Here is a 13,529-nt window from a genome sequence, read left to right on the forward strand (position 1 = left end):
ATCCATTCTAAATCACATCAGGTAAATCTTAAACTTCAAAACTGGCGGGAGAAAACGGGAAAGTTCTTCCTCTTCAAATATTTTGCTTTTCACGTCTAGCAAATGTAGATACTGTCAGCTATATGAGCAAGTTGCTGTGCTAGCTAGTAATGCTAGTATCAAACTCTCGCCATATTACCCGGTCCAGTCAGATCAGTGGGGCCACCACCTATGTTCGACGTCGTCGTGTAATGACGACTCACAGGCGGTAGGTAGCAGCACGACCAGTGATGGCTATACAGAGCGTTTGAGGGGGTGCGGGAAACCTTACAATCACTGTCGTAATGCGGAAACGGAGTGATTTATTGTACGTCCAAAAGGTCGCCATCATTGGCTTTCGGACCAAGGTTGGAAACATTTCCAAAACGACTAAGTTTGTAAACTGTTCGCCTGCTGCAATCGTTAAAGTACACTGATCAGCCAGGTCATTGTGGCCACCTACCTAATAGCCTGTATGTCCACCTTTGGCACGAATAGCAGCGGCGACGCATCGTGGCATGGAAGCAATGAGGGCTTGGTAGGTCGCTGGAGAGAGCTGGCACCACAGCTGCACACACAGTTCAGCTAATTCCTGTAAACTGCTGGGAGCGGGGGATGGGGGGGGGGAGGGGGCTATGAATTCTGACGCTACGTTCAATCACATCCCAGATGTGTTCGATCGGGTTCAGATCTGGCGAGCTGGGGCGCCAGCACATCAACTAGAACTCGCCGCTGTGTTCCTCGAACCACTTAATCACGCTTCTGGTCTTGTGACATGGCACCTAATATTGTTGAAAAATGCCACTGCCGTTGGGTAATATGATCGTCATGAAGGGGTGTATGTGGTCTGCAACTAGTCTACGACGTTCGTTGGCCGTCATGGTGCCTTGCACGATTTCCATTGGCCCCATGGGCGCCCAAGTGAATGTTCCCCAGAGCATAATGCAGTCGCCGCCAGCTTGTCTCTGTCCTGCAATACATGTTTCAAGGAGCTGTTCCCCTGGAAGACGACGGATTCGTGCCCTCCCATTGGCATCATGAAGAAGGTATTGGGATTCATCAGACCATGCAGCACTCTGCCACTGCGCGAACGTCCAGTGCCGATGTCACGTTACCACTTCAGTCGCAGTTGCCGAAGTCGTGGTATTAACATTGGTACACGCATGAGTCGTCGGCTGCGAAGACCCATCGTTAGGAGTATTCGGTTCACTGTGCGTTCAGACACACATGTACTCTGTCTGATATTAGTGCCACCGCCGCGCGGAATTAGCCGAGCGATTTAAGGCGCTGCAGTCATGCACTGTGCAGCTGGTCCCGGCGGATGTTCGAGTCCTCCGTCGGGCATGGCTGTGTGTGTGTGTGTTTGTTCTTAGGATAATTTAGGTTAAGTAGTGTGTAAGCTTAGGGACTGATGACCTTAGCAGTTAAGTCCAATAAGATTTCACATACATTTGAACATTAATGCCACCACAGTTCTCTGCCTGTCCTGTTTTACCAGAGTGCCCAGCAGATGGTGCCCGACATCTGTGAAGAGGGCAGGCCGCCAAAATTTATGACGTCTGGATGTGGTTTCACCTTGATTTCGGCACGTGTTGAAGACGCCCACCACAGCACTCCTCGAACACCCGACAAGTCGTGCAGTTTCCAAAATGCTCGTGCCGAGCCTCCGGCCCATCACGATCTGCCCTCTGTCAAACTCAGACCGATCGACCGCCTTCCCCATTTTACACACGGACAGGACGCTCCCTGATACTACATGCACCGTGCGTGTGTCTGACTAGCAGTCATTCCTCGCCAGGTACGCTGCTATCACCTGTACTAGTTTATATCGATAGCAGGTCTGTGGTTATACATTTCTAACTGATCAGTGTATACCACGCATGGCAAACTAGCGCTATAAAAATCGGCGCCGATACAGGTATGCTGCGCCAAGGGCCATAGGTGACATAGATGAACGGCGGCTTCGGAGATGTATATGGGCGAATGGACGTGCAACTGTTCAGTAACAGACCGCCATGCTGAACGAAGGGGCTACCAAGAGTCTTTTCTGAACGTCCTGTTCATCGGCGACGAAGACTTGTATTTGCACGCCAGTACTGCAACTGGACGTCGACTGAATGGTGACAGGTGGCCTTTTCAGATGAATCATGTTTTATGCTCCATCGGACAGGTGGCCTTTGCCGTGTGCGCCATGAAACGACTGAAAGCATTATGATCTGGGGAATGTTTTCGCGGCATTCCCTGGGCGATGTCGTCATTCTGGGAGGCACAATGGATCAGCACAAGTCTGTATCTCTCCTTGGGGATCTACATGCTAGGCACGATGGCAATGAAATGATTCATACAGTTCGCAGTGTACGTGCGTGGTTCGAAGAGCACCAGCATGAGTTTAAGGTACTGCTCTCGTCGCGAAATTCTCCGCATTTAAACTCAATCGTGAATCTAAGTACCACAGCCATCGGACTGTTCGCGTCATGTATCCTCAATTTAGTAGCCTAGCGCATCTGGCGACGGCATTGAAGTCGGCATGACTACACATCCCTGTCAGTACCTTTCAGAACCTTGTTGACACTCTACCTGCATGTCTCTCAGACATCCGCGCTACAAATAGAGGTTATTGAGTATTTTGATAGGACGTCACGTTAATGCGACTGGACGATGTAAGCTCCCCTTTTATGAGAGGAAAGCATGCTTTTATTTATAAGATTTCACTTATGATAGGTCGAGTTCACAGAAAATATTTTCATACGTATTGTATCTCGGATATGAGTTATCAAAAGATACAAATTCATGTAAGAGACAGCTTAAATATTTGGCTCTTTCGCTGAGAATCGTGTACAGTACTAGTGTCACTTGGGACCTAAATTGTGCAGCAACTTCGCAATTTTTCACTTCACACTACACATTCCTATTTCTCTTTGTCCGCCACCGGTAGCTGAGTGGTCAGCGCGACAGAATGTCAATCCTAAGGGCCCGGGTGCGATTCCCGGCTGGGTCGGAGATTTTCTCCGCTCAGGGACTGGGTGTTGTGTTGTCGTAATCTTCATCATTTCATCCCCAACGACGCACAAGTCGCCGAAGTGGCGTCAAACCGAAAGACTTGCACCTGGCGAACGGTCTGCCCGACAGGAGGCCCTAGTCACACGACATTGTTATTATTGTTATTATTTCTCCTTGCAGGGCAATAATTCCTGTTTACATCCTTTACCTTCTGTACGGAAATGGCACTCCTCGTGGATAGTATCATAAAAGTCACGGAAAACCGTATCCTTTCGGATCAATGTTTCTACATCTTCTAACGGCTTTCGATTCAGACAGACCGGAATGTGGCATTGGTAAGATACTGGACTCATAATTTGCAGGGAAATGGTTGTAATCTACGTCCGCCCATCCAGATAGATTCCCGTGGTTGTCCTGAATCACTTAAGATATGTGGTTCCTTTGAGAAGGACCATGGCCGATCTGCATCCCTGTCCATTCTCAATCCATGCTTGTACCCCTGTTCTAATGAATTTGGCAGTGGAAATGGAAATGAGTGTTTGGCGTCATTGGCCGGAAGGCCGAGAGGGGCAGGTCCGGCCGCCTTGGTGCGGATCTTATTACATTCGACGCCACACTGGGCGACCTGCGCGCCGGTTGGGGGTGAAATGACGATGAAGACAGCACAACACCCAGTCCCTGAGCGGAGAAAATCCCCAACCCAGCCGGGAATCGAACCCGGGCCCGTAGGACGACAATTCGTCACGCTGACAATTCATCTATCGAGTCGGAAAATTTGGCAGTAACGGGATGTCAAAGAGTAATTCTATTTATTCTTCTTTTTTCCGATTGTTAGCTACATAGACGGCCACAATGGAAAATTTTATTCGTAAGTAATATATCCAAAACGACCACACAGGCAGTTAGAAGGAAAATTTTATTTAAAATTGATGTATTAATAAGTTTCCGTTCAAAGTCCATATACTCCATAATCGGTTCGCCTATCAGACAAAATCGCCTTTAGTACTGAGGCAACCATCCCACGGATGTTTCAGGTAGAAGATACCCCGTTTCGCAAAATATCGTGTCCTGCTGCGTGAAGAAGTCCGCAACTGCTTGCTGCACATTCTCGTCCGACAGAAAGCGCCGACCCTTGCAAGTTCTCTGTTAAGAGACCGAAGCCATGGAAACAGAAGAGGGAGAGATGAGGACTATAGGCTGGTGCTCGAGAGTCACGCACTTGTTCGTGATGGATGAGGCTGGCTTGCCAGAGCGACAGCTGTCTTGTGTCGAACCGCGACCAGCACGCAACTTGGTGCACCATTCCACAACGCTGGTTTTCGACAGACCTGCTGCTCCATTCTTCGATGGATGTCTCCCGTACTTGTCAGGTAGCCAAGAAAAGAAAAACAGCACGTTGGTCCTGTCTGGGCGCATTTGGTAATAATGTCGCCATAGTTCAAGTTACCGCATTTACCGCATGCACCTCAGAAGGACACCAATGTCACATTATCCCTCGTCTACATGTCTGTGCCTTTACAGGAGTTCGGAAGTTCCCTTTACAAACTCCCAGGACTTAAAGAGGGGAGTGAGTACATAACATTTTGAATAGCAACCCATGTCTAGAAACGTGCCATTTCCATTCGACAACGGTTTAAATTCAGATGTTTAACTCATCCACTTCTGCTTGAAGGAATTGAATTAGGTCTGACGCAGTACAGTTATTAAAGTGACAGTTCGAAAAGAAACCTAACGAAACATCCATTTATCTGTAAGCGTAGGCTTCCGCGGCCGTTGTCTTCTTCAATAAAATTCTTCAGGGTATCAGACCGCATCGTCATAATTTAAAATGCGCCAATGTTTCGGCCAGCGTTGCAGCTAGCCTTCATCAGGGCCTTACGTTAACTGCTAAATGAACACACTTGGTTCCTTAAATAGCTGCACGAGAAAACCGTGTCGTTACTTGATTGGCTGTAAAAGGAGGAGGAGGAGGGGTGAAAGGTATGCTTTATTGGTGTTTCCTTTATTATCTGTCATTGGCTGAAGTAGCTGTTTCATTTAAGCACATTTTTTTGCTTAACACTAAAACACTACACTGCACTCCCCACCCAGGACATCAGTTGTATTCCAGTTTTACGTTGAATAGGCAGACGTCAAGTGGCAGTCTAGCTTAGACCACATCATCCTCTCTATCCAACTGCATACAAGGAAAAGCAACTCTGAAACTTTTCTTTTTCCCTCAGCAGATGCGTCACACCTCCGAACTGAAACCATTGTAGAAGAGAAGCGGTATGTTTATGCACTCACGCCCCCCTAAACGTTCTACATGATCGTAAAGGGAATTTCCGAACAACCTGTATACACGCATCGAAGGCGGGCTACGTTCAATATACGGTGCACCAAAGTCCTCAAACTGAAACTTTTTGATCCCCCGTTATGTTTTAGAGCAGATCCACAATGTTTTTTTCACTTCCGTTGGCATGGCACGTGCTAAGACAGTCAAGATGAAATTACTGTAATGAGATTTCTCGCAGAAGCGTATAAGAAAGCCTACGTGTTGGTATATCCTCCAGTGAGACTATGTCACCTTATTACAGGTATGTGGTGCAGTAAAAGGTGTCCTCACGCTTATATTATGGAGATTCATATAACACAGAAGGATATACATGCAGATGTAATCTGGGCATTCTTTTACGACACCCGTGCGCTTGCGTAACTTTTCATTATGACAGGGAGTAGAAATAACCAACGTATTTTCAGTACGTAAGTTGCAGAGCGAATTTAATTCCTTGGGGAATTCTCCAGAATAACTAAAATATATCTTGCAATCCACTCAATTATCCCCCGTATCGAATGAGCAGAAGTAACAGCCAACGTGTCAGCCAATATGGAACACCAAACAGACAGTCTTTCAACAACAACAACAAAAATTGTTTGTCAATTGTATAGTTGTTTTTGTAGGAACAAAGATACTCCCTAATCCTAATCTTAGTCTCAAGGAAGGAAGATCAGGGTTTAATGTCCCGTGGAATACACGGAACAGAAGCCCGGGGAAAGAAACCAGTCGTGTCTTTTTCAAAATAACCATCCCGGCGTTCGCGTTAAGCGATTTACAGAAACCAAGGAAAACCTGATTTTGTGTGGCCGCGCGGGAATTTTAACCGACGTGCCCCCGAACCTGAGTGCAGTGACATACCACAGCGCCACCTCTATCCAGCGGCGGGGAATGTAAACGTCTGAGTGGAATGAAACTGGTAATAACAACAGCAATGATTCTGTAGTTCACGAAAACTTACCTTCTGTTTACTAGGATGCTTGATCGGACTAGTCCCCAAGAGCTACATACAGAATTAGACAGGTATTCTTTGCACCATAAGAATTATCGATGGATTTAGATGTTCCAGTGAACAGAAAAGTTTATACTGTGTCACTGCTAGCTTCGGTAATAGTAGTAGTAAAGTACTGGACAGGCTGTTATCATTCGTAGGGCTTTATCTTTAGTGAAGATGAAAACTGAAAAATCCGTACTTTGGTTTAACGGTATCGAAAGGTCAACAAAAATAAACCGCCTAAAATGACCACAATATTATAGCTAGTTAAATTATAGGAAAGATGGCACATTCATTCGATATTTTGCAGTTTAAATAAGTTGTTGGCTCTTTTTCAGTTTTATACGGCAAAAGATTCTTCGTTAAGCACATTTAACATAATAAACGTTCAAGAAATGAATCGTCACATACTTCCTCTGTACTTTCTCTCTTCCCATTTACCTTCAAAAATTAGCAATGTTTTCTGTCTTTTCATTTACAGGGGTCAACAAGATAAAAGAGGGATAGCGAACGACGAATGTGTGTTATATTTACGAAGGGTGCTGCTAAGTTTACGCAGTAAAACGGAAATAATTTGTATTTCAGCTAACGGACCCGTACAGACAGCGTCAGACTGGTAAACTTGCACCTTTTTGCTCACAATCAACATCCTGCACACAGAACAGAATTTGCTTTTTCAGCGGCAATTGCAGAACGGCTAGACACACGAGCCACAATGTCGAAATTGGTTTAACAAACTATTCTGAGCCTGAAAGAAAATTCTATACGGACGACATTATCAGTAAGATAAAGCTGGTGCTCCTTTTTGTAAGGTACGATTCAATCAAGTTAGGTTATTCGTCTGTGCCAGTAAATATTGGCGCCTGGGAATGTGTGTGCGTCGCTACGTAACTTCTCATTCATGATTATACAATCAACTGAGATGGAACTCGCATGTAGAGCTGACATTGTGGTACCAGTAGCTGTAAGTGCCTTTTGTGATTTTGTCATCTCCCTCTTTCTCCTTTCTACCGGGAGTGTGCATAGATAATGCACCACTTTAAGCTGTTACTACTGGAAACACTTCTACCACTTTTAACGCAAAGATCTTTATTTTTTGAGGATACATTATAAAATGTATTCTCGATAATAAGTTGAGTTTCAGATGAATCAAATCAATAAAATGATAAATATGAGTTAGTATTCAAGATCACACACACCCGAGCTACCAATACAGCAAAAAAAGTAACGTAATCCAGTTATTCTCTTTCAGCCGGTTACACACGACTACAGCGGATCATAAATTTTAGAGACAATTTTTGTTCAAGCTTTTCAGTCCCATACGTTCCTAAGAGAACACATACATACAGAAATTAATTAATTCAATACTCACACGGTAAATGTTTCCTGTCTCATCAGTTCTTCTTGTGTGAGAGCTTAAAAAGAGTAAAAATTTTTCTATGTAGATTCTTCGTTGAACGATAAAAATGAGATACCTGGGACAGTTAATACCCTGAATGGAATGCATCAGCTGCTATCTAACCTAGGCTTTTGGTGGGCGGGGGGGAGGAGGGGGAAGAGAAATGAAACGCTTTATCGTCTCTTCGGTTTCACTGATTAATTTTGAATAAAAGAAATCTTGTTCGTTCACAGAATATAAAAGATGGATTAATTTACAATTGTTGATAAACTTAATCATTTTTCACTGTTCTATGGACTCAATTGTAACTGGCCATTAAGTTCTCATACACAGAGCGGGCCAAGTAGAATAGTTTTAATCTTTCTTCTTTTTCCATTGGATTACGGGATGCCGTGTAGGTGATGAATGGAATTTGTAGCCAACAGCGCAATGGGAATAAAAAATGCTGACTAGGAAATGACACTTGTCCTTATCACCCATCACCTACGAAGGTATAAAGCTACCGCTCAGATGTGACAATTCGCCGTTCATTTTTAACTTGCCCGTTTCCTTAATTGTAGTACGTTATTCCCTCTGCATTCAATGAATACAATCTGAGATACCGTACAAGCAGTTGTACGTTCACAACTACGTTCCATTCCCTTCAAATGTTTGGGACACGAGAATAACGTAATTAGTAGTTCTATCGAGACACTAAAGCTTACGATTTAAAATAATAGGGTCATTTTAGTCCCCTGGAATCGAAAAAATTTTCTCATATTGACTAAGCCACCGAAAATTCGTTTTCTGTCTTTAGCAATTTTGTGAATATGAGAGAATTTTTTGCAAAACACACACACAAAAAGAGAGAGAGAGAGAGAGAGAGAGAGAGAGAGAGAGTTACGTCACCCCTTTCATTTCGTGAACAGCTCCAAATACCGGAACGAGGCATTCAGCTAATGATGATACGCTAAGGCGCATGAACTTCAGTATGTTATAAAATGTATTACATCTTGTATCGATTGAGGATCTGAAACAAGTATGATTTTTAAATACAATTACATACTTTTTTAACTGCATCCGAAGCGCTTGAAAAGAGGAGTACAGTGATATAATAATTGACAATGTTGCGGCTGAAACTCATTTGCAAAGAATCCGAGAATTGTACTAAAATTGGAAAGCCATGTGGCTAAAGTCAGCAATTGGATTGTAAACACCGTCCAGCCGAGCTTTCATTCCCGGCTCTGTCGTTACATGCAGCAAGACAGACCTATCCTACTAGAATAGAACGTCAGCTATGATTTTAGTACGTGGATTACGGCGTATACTTACGTTTGGAGCATCATAGGGGGCTTAGGAAAAACTATTTCCAGTGTGTGTACGTGTCCAGTTTTTGGTGGAAACAACTATACTTTCGTCAGGCAGTTTTCCATTTAAACATCCCCGTTGCTGCTTGCTTGTCAAACCCGAAACAGAAACGTCGGTTATACATAATTCATAATCGTAAGCAGCCCTATTCAAGAGAACAGGGAAACTACTGTTTTAACTTTCCTAGATTTCAAGAAAAAAAAAGAGAGAGAGAAAAGAAAATAAGAAAAACACCTGACCTGTCTTTGCCTTTGCCTGGAGACGGCTGAACGCTGTCGGCCAAATGTGTCTATAAATAAATACTACTTGTAATTCTAATTAGGCGGAATACATTTTAAATAAACTAAATAGATTTTTACGAATGACTGACGACATGTCACCCAGAAAATAAATAATATTCTCTACGAAACGTAGTTTTACACCTAAGTATGTGCTCACATTGTCTACAACCGACAAAAGCACATTTTCAATCGCCGCTCGAGAGATAGATGAGCAAATAAAAAAACACTGGATGATATGTCGCTGCATGCTGTTGTGATTCGACGGCACATATCGTCTGACGTAGAAAATTTTCGATGGTACTGAGCCACAGTCTTGGTGCATTTTTTGAAAGAATATGCCGCCATTTAACTGCATATTATTGTATTTTTCTTTTAAACTCTCTAGATTTCGGCTTTTACGCTATTATCGAGTACAATGGAAAAAGTTCTTAGACCTTTAAAGTCGGTACAAAATAAAAATACAGTAATGCACGGTCAAATGGCGTTTGGCGTAGTTGGGACATATTTCAGTGTTCATAGTAGAAAGAAATGAAGAGACGTCAAATCAAAAGTCGTGTCCAACTATTGTACTGCAGCATTCCGTTCTATCCAACGGTCAGAAGACTTTTCATTCAGTATCTGCGTTGCAACAGGTGAAGAGTAAGCTGGGCAACGGTCTTGCTGGAACCAAATACACTGTCGCTTATCCCGTGGTACCTGTTATAGAAGAACATATAGAATTTTCGCAACGCAATGTACATACGTATTTCCAGTTAACATCCCTGGGATGAAGCAAGGTCCCATAACGGAATTTCCTATGAAGCAGCACCATACGTTTACGCTTCACGGTCATTGTACCTGAGGGCCCCGGCATACATTTTCAACTGCCCAGTACTGCATGTTACGTAAATTTATATTACGGTGTTCTGTAAACGTTGCTTCGTGGGTAAAAAGTTGAAAAGACGTTGAAAAGACGTAGTGACGGCTCCCAAGCGATGCACGGCAAACCGACAAAATTCTATACGATTTCTGACATGTCTGATGTAATGACAGATGACTGGGGTGGAATTTCTGACGATGTTGGATGCGAACGACACTCCTGGCGTATAAAAGTAGCATCTCTAACTTCTTCTCATTGGTGTACACGTCTGCAAGCAAGGAATGTTGAAGCAGAAATGAACTGTCGATGGCCGACACAGATCATGCTGGTTCAACAGGGCACATACGTAAACAGTATATACTACGTAGCGTGACATTAGCGTATTTAAAACGCAATGGGCGATTCCGGCCGACTTGCCTTTTAATTTTAGCATGTTTCGCGGATCCTTTCGCGAAGAGGTTCAGCCTCAACATTAACAAACTTTAAGTCAGTCTTTAAAGCGCTTCTGATGCCGTTAAAAAGTTTATTATTCTATTTTTAAAAATCATACTTGCTTCAATATCTCGATCGATACAAGAGCTAAAACTATTTATCGCATACCAGATTGCTATGCCCCTTAGCGTATTATCATTTGCTGATAACGTCGTTTCGATATTTGGAACCGTTCACGAAATAAAAGGAGTATGACGTCTATACGGACGGAGTAGTACGGATAAAAAAATTAAAATAAAGGATAAAAGTCCAGTAAACATGGGCTCTAAAATGCATACCTTGACAGCTGTGAGCTCTTGTTCGGTAGTAGAGATGTGTTTCACAGTAGCAAGAACATCACTGATAAACCGATAGTTATGTCGGACTTCAATATCGGACTGCAGTTAAAATACGGGTGTATCACCAGTTTCTGATGCATTAATAGTTCCTGATAGTGACGTAACGAGTGTACAACAGTAAGTATTTGCAATTGCAATGAGCAGAAGATGAAACTAGCAGATCTAAGGGAAGTTCAAACCCTGATAATTGAATAAGTTCAGAATCCATCGCGGAAATTCGTCCTTACTATGACGATGAAAATTGTTAGAAACGTTTTAGAAAATGGTTTTGGAATATGGTCCATAACACGACTTACATTAATCGGGAAATACGGAGCTCAGTTTTCTCGCCGCAGCTCAGAAGGCTTGGGTCTTTTTGTTTATGATAAATTTGCATTTACACCAAAGAACTTTTTTTAAAAGGAGTGGAGACATGGAGCAAATTTGGTTATGTAAAATATTTATCTACTGTGCTAATTCAAATTTTCCTTTCGTAGTTAATTATGTTGTTGTTGATCATTGTAGGACCTCTGGACGCATAAATCTTTCATCGGTTCAGTGATGGCATCGTTCTCCAAAAGTTTAGAAGAGAAAACCTTTTTCAGTCACTGCGTAGTGCTGACGAAGTTTTTGAAGGAAATTTAAGTGTCGAGTTACGGTGGCTCCACTTTCAGCTATGACTCCTCTTGCGGTTACATCACGCTCACCCTTATCACAAACGGCAAATATTTGACACGGATTATTCTGGTTCACTACAGCATTAGGCAAGTAACAGAATGGTCTCGGCTACTGACTTGTCTCCGCGTCTGCAACGCCCTACTCGTTCACAAACCCAAGTTCTGATACTCTTCATGCGTAACAAAATCCTAAGAGTATTTACAAAAATGAAACATAACTAAGTTGTGTCATACCTCTCACATGAAACGGCACTCTCAGAATTGTTAAACATATGAATCACAGCCAGCCGTTGAACAACACTAGCTTTCCCAGTAGCAGCAGCAGATAAGCTACTTCCGAGGAACGTTTAACTTGCGACAGAACAGAACTTGAAGACAGATGAAACCGAGACGTTAATGAGCGAAAGATAATAGCCGTCCTTCTAAGATCGCTTCTTGCTTTCGCACTTTTCCAGTTGGCTGGATACAATTATATTTTTACAGTAATTATACTTTCCATCTCTCTCTCTCTCTGTGTCTCTCTCTTTTATGAGCTTTGAGAGTTTTAGCTGTCCGGCGCTAAATCCTGCGTGTTGGCGAAATCCTTTTTGTGTCACATGTTAGCGCCAAATTATCCTATGACTTCAGAAGTAACATCCGAACGCAGTCGAAAATTACGATTTTACGATAACGCAGGGGGATACATTGGCTAAATGGCGAACTTTGCGTGTACCTGTATACAATGATAACGTTATGAGTTCCATCGTATGTGAAGGCGAAAATAATACGTGCCAAACGTTGGAAGAAAATGTAATTGCCAGCATTGTTGAAGAGGTAAACCCTTGATTGGAAATCTGACATTAATATGCAACTTAAAAAAACAAAATCGCTCAAAACTAGTATTTCTCAACAGGATAGTTACAACACGCACGATAAAAATTTGGTACACAAAATGGCGTAAATACGTATCCACATTAAGCGAAATGAAATTTAGTGAAAGCCCAAACAGTATCTTCCGCAAATTAACTTACGAAATGGTGGAGCTTGCTCTGCTACTTCACGCGATTCAGTCCATAGCCAAGTTACTGTAACACCATCATCAGATGCAAAATAATAGGTCCACTTACCTTGAAAAAGTATTAGGTACTATCAGCCAACCCAGTGATGATGTGACACCAGTCCTCCTGGTATTAACACGAGTATTATTGCTACATTAGTACATTTTTTTAATGTAGGAAAGTGGGGATATTTCATGAGAATACATATTCCTGTGCTTTAAACATGGCAAATTACTACATGTATGGTGACGCCAGGACGGTGACCTCACATATATGTCACGTATGTTGTGTTGCAAATTGGAAGAACGCTGAGGTGAGAAAAGAAGGAAGGGAAATTAGGCTTTTAGGCCCACTGAGATGATCGGACAAAGCACGAGGCTCGTCTATTTTTAATGCGCCTGCATGTTTTTTTGGGTTTTTGCTCGGATCGGCAGCGGTGCCTACCTGTATCGCCAGCGGCGTGGCTGGTGTGTGGGTGTGAGACGCGCGTCGGCGGCTGCTGGCTGCTGGCTGCTGGTCGCGAGGAGCGGCGGGCGGGCGCGCACTGCAGCCTCGGACAGCCACTTGCTGCGCGCCGCTGGACGCCGCGACGGCAGCGCCCCTCGCGGAACCCGCCGGCAACTACGGCCGCTCCGCGGCGGGCGCCGGGCATGGTCCACACCGGGCGCGGGTCAAGCATTCAGGTCTGATGGTCTCACAGCTGACTCTCCCCTCCATACATCGAAAGTATTTCAACCCCACACGTGCCTTGATTTAATAAGTTCCATCTGGTTTACTGCTTTATCCCAATTTTA

At 43.5% G+C, this 13,529-nt stretch overlaps 1 protein-coding gene across 1 annotated transcript in view; it reads right to left on the reverse strand.

Annotated features, from left to right (window-relative positions):
* Nucleotides 1-13,261, reverse strand: part of LOC126252344 (diuretic hormone receptor-like) — a 589,551-nt gene extending 576,290 nt beyond the window's left edge. The window contains exon 1 of the mRNA XM_049953233.1: nucleotides 13,180-13,261. The gene's annotated coding sequence lies outside the window, so the exon portion shown is untranslated. The remainder of the gene's footprint in view (nucleotides 1-13,179) is intronic.
* Nucleotides 13,262-13,529: the final 268 nt, after the last annotated feature.

This window comes from Schistocerca nitens, chromosome 4, assembly GCF_023898315.1.
Source record: "Schistocerca nitens isolate TAMUIC-IGC-003100 chromosome 4, iqSchNite1.1, whole genome shotgun sequence".
Lineage (NCBI taxonomy): Eukaryota > Metazoa > Arthropoda > Insecta > Orthoptera > Acrididae > Schistocerca > Schistocerca nitens.